Source organism: Austrofundulus limnaeus, unplaced genomic scaffold (genome assembly GCF_001266775.1).
Source record: "Austrofundulus limnaeus strain Quisiro unplaced genomic scaffold, Austrofundulus_limnaeus-1.0 Scaffold11, whole genome shotgun sequence".
In the NCBI taxonomy this organism is placed as follows: domain Eukaryota; kingdom Metazoa; phylum Chordata; class Actinopteri; order Cyprinodontiformes; family Rivulidae; genus Austrofundulus; species Austrofundulus limnaeus.
Window position 1 is genome coordinate 4,318,968 of NW_013952413.1, and position 4,183 is coordinate 4,323,150.

The 4,183-nt window shown below is 35.8% G+C and overlaps 1 protein-coding gene across 3 annotated transcripts in view; it reads right to left on the bottom strand.

Annotated features, from left to right (window-relative positions):
- cpne5b (copine Vb) overlaps nucleotides 1-4,183 on the bottom strand; it is a 155,510-nt gene that overhangs the window by 25,278 nt on the left and 126,049 nt on the right. The window lies entirely within an intron of this gene.

The following is a 4,183-nucleotide window of genomic DNA, read 5'->3' on the forward strand; positions in this document are numbered from 1 at the left end:
ATATATATATATACGATTTGTTTTATTACATAGGTGACTATGCCGGAATCTTAATACCATTTTCCTCAAACTGAGCATGAGTACAAGTACTTCAGTCTGGGAACTCGCTGATACTGAGTACAAGAACTTAAACATTACACAGTGACAAAAAGACAAAAATTGTATAGGTCTTCTGGACGGGTTCTTCTCTAATGAAATGTTTCGTCTCTCCTCCAAGAGACTTCTTCAGTCTGAGAGTTTCAGGCAAAATTCAGGCTTTTAAGCCCAGCCTCCATGTGACTGATACTCACATCACATGGCTATAGTTGACACCTAATTAACACTTATTGTTAACAGGGGGTGGAGTGATACTGGCAATGGCCGCGCTGTAGGAGGGGGACAACTGAAAACGGAGGCCTCCACCTCTGTTTAACGTCAACGATAGCTATGTGATGTGAGTATCAGTCACATGGAGGCTGGGCTTAAAAGCCTGAATTTTGCCTGATACTCTCAGACTGAAGAAGTCTCTTGGAGAAGAGACGAAACGTTTCATTAGAGAAGAACCCGTCCAGARGACCTATACAATTTTTTTCTTTTTGTCTAATAAAATAACTCATGGATTACAGACGTTGTTAGTCAAGCTCTATACTTAAATAAGGAAATGCCTAAGCTTTACAGAGATGCCAAACTTTATGTGAAGGGATTTCCTGTCACAACATCAGCTGTCAAAGAAAAATGTTCAATTTCAACGGAAGTTGTAAGGATTATAAGATTGGGCTAAAGTAGCTCGGTGGTCAGTGCTGCAGTCTTGTAATCCTAAAGCTGTAGGTTTGAGCCCAGGTTGCATCAGAAACAGGGGCAGTTCTAGGGGCGGGGCCACAGGGGCATTGGCCCCAGCTGAAATCTGATTGGTCCCCTGAAGTGCCCCTGTCCTGTCACTCATCTGTCCTTTACCTGGGAGTGATTATGGTGGATGCAGTTCCATGTTCAAACACTAGATGTGCTAATGAGTCAAATAGTAAAATCCAGAATAAATCAAGTTTACACAATTCTTCTTCTCTTCTTAAGAAAATTTGAACAATCCTGTAATAAAAGTCTTTCATCTGAAAAATGATGGTTGGATTTTTTTCACATGTTATGTGTTTGAGAGTATTCTATCTATGTATAGTAAAATGTATGAAAAACTGGGAATTGACTGAGAATTTACTGTGCAAGATTTTTTTGGTACCACTTTACAATAAGGCTCCCCTTATACAGTAGATGGCTTATAACGAGTTTATAGATAGGTTACTAATTTGTCTGTAAAGTTTACACTTCATAAATCATTAATAAATGTTTATTATGCAAGAATTAATGATGATAAAGACGAAACTGTCCAGTTTCTTACCAAATAACGAGTTGGATCTGTTCACGTACATATTACATCTAAAGGTGGTGTATTAAACATTTCAGACTAGTTTGCTACATTGTAAGCACAATAACAATAAGAAACACATATTTTAACATATTATTATTGCACTGTATTACTGCATTATAAATATCACAACTGTCAAAGGGAGACTTATAAAGTTTAATACAGTACACTATTTATTAATGACAAATAAACATTTATAAATATCAAAAGTTGGTCTCTAATGTGAAAAATCATTTTTAAAACTTAGTGTTGATAATCAATATTTGAAATTATTGTTCAAACATGTAACTACTGTCAACAATGTTGATGTATCAAAAATAATAAAAAACTGTCATGTTAACTTACCAAATAATCCAACCCAATCTAAAATAGTGTACAGTTTTATACTGTACAATAGGGATCCCTTTAATATGTGTGGATATTTATAATGCAGTAAAACAGTACATTATTATATGTTAAAATATGAATTTCCTAATCATTATTGTGCTTAAAAGGTAGTAAACTTGTCTGAAATGTTTAATACCCAAGCAGATTTGGCTCAGTATTTGGAAACAAACCAGGCAGTTTAGTCTCTTTTTTTTACCTTAATAAATGCTTAATAAACACTTTTTAAATAATTTCTAAAGTGTTTACAGATGAATTAAAAACCTATCTATTAACTCTTAAAAAGCCATCTAAGGGGAGCGTTATTGTAAAGTAGTACCCTTTAAAAAACATTACAAGTGTTTGAACATGTGAATGGTTAAATGTATACACATTAACAAAACTGGAGATTTGTGTGAAAGGATGCTGAACAAAGATTTGGCCCCTCTATGAATATTTTGGCTCCTTGATGACCCCTTACGCAAAAAAAATCCTAGATCCAACCACCACTGATCAGGAAGAACTTTCATCATAAATCAACTGGCAAATCTTCTGAGCGAGTGTAATCGCTTTGGCAAACTCTGAMTAAGGGAGCAGCCAAAAGAACAACAACATAAGACAAGGAAATATTTTTAAAAACATATCAATCAATAAATTTCAATTTAAAGGGAAATTAGAAAAATTAGGACTTCCATCTGGACTGCCAACAAGGCCCCGCGCAAAAAAGGGAAGTTTTTAAACTTCAATATAAAAATATTTTTAATCAATTGTCACTTTTACATTTATGATTCAATGCAACAAAATAAACAAATTTAAAAGTAAAAAAATACTTTTTCTTTATAATGCAGTGTTTCATCCACTATTGGGCAACGCCCCCACCCCAACTTTAGGCCCCTGATTTATTGGCTTTGAGTAACTGTGGCCCCCTGAGCAGTTTAGTTGAATAGCCCTGACCTAAACCTTCAATGAGCCTTTCTAATAAACACAAACCACTATTCTATTTTTAAAACCTGTTAGAACACATGCTTGGAATTTTGCCACAGTTACAAGAAGGCTGAGCAACAGGGTGCAATCCCAAAGAGCTAAAAAGTTACATAAAACAATGAACTTGTAAAAAAAAAAAGAGCCGCTTTCTAAAACTCTTGCTGCAGTTGTAACCTGGAAACTCCATCACACATTTGCTTCCAACAATCAAAACATCTGATAACAAAGAAACTGTTTATACAAATGCAGCAGAAAGTGTTCTTGCGAAGACGGGTAAAAAAAAAATCTTCTTGGCACTTTTCATTTCAGAGTCACATTGATCTCACTCCCTGTGCCTGTGCTCTCCTCTCTCCTTTTCTGTCTTATACAAGCGCTGACACATTCCAGATCCAAAGAAACCAGTATGAACTGATACAACATAAAAGCTTTTATGTGACTGAGAAGCCTGATATAAGCTCAACTTCCTCGCTACCATCTGGCCCGTGCTGCTTCGTAGTGAAGGTTTGCTCTTTTGAGRCTGGGAGATGGAGAAATTGTGCTTGTCATTTTGGTGATAGATACATGGTCCTTCTACTTGGGGAAAAAAAATTAAAATGCATAGAAAATGAGGAAGCCGAAAAAAGTGAACGATAGAGGAAAAGATAAAGTCTTTTCTCCTGCTGTCAGCCTGAATACAAGATCACTTCTACAGCAAGAATTACCAATTAACTACACTGTGTGAAATTTTAATAGAGGACCTGGAAATTGTCATTGTGCCAGTTTTAGACAGTCGTCACGTTTTTTTCCCTTAAATTACAGAAGTGTAAAAGTTGTCTATCCTCAATTCCTTAAGTAGCTCTTCAGATAGAACAATATCCACTTCAGATCAAATCTGCTATTTGCTAAGAAGTCTTTAATGATAATCACTTCTGCTGAATAAAAGATACAAATTGTTCTTCTCCAAGATATCGGTGGCATTTTCTTTACTTCCTGGAACAGCAGTAGTTATTTGTGTACCACAAGTAATAGAGCAAGATTTGATTCATTTTGTGCTAAGCCACCTACACTCATGGTAAACATAATTCTAGGCGGTGTKGAGGAAAAATCTTTAAATAGATGGAGAACATACTCTTTCCTCCGAACGCCAGCTGCCGAGGAGAATGTACAGCTCCCACTGCTTTTATTTTGCTTCACGCCCACTCTTCTTCGTTCTCCTAACTCATCAGTGGCATGTCCTCTGACAATTCGGATTATTTTATCTGTTTCTGATACACTGCAAATATTCAGATTGTTGGGTGAAGTCTTGTTTTTGTTTTGTATTCCTATGTCTTGTACTTCACTCTGACCAAACTCAACTCTGCTTTTGTTTATTAAAAAAAACTGCTCAGACATTTGTTGCCAAGAAAGATTCATTCTACAATCTGCTTGACTGAGCCAATCTGTCACCAGATACATATACATATA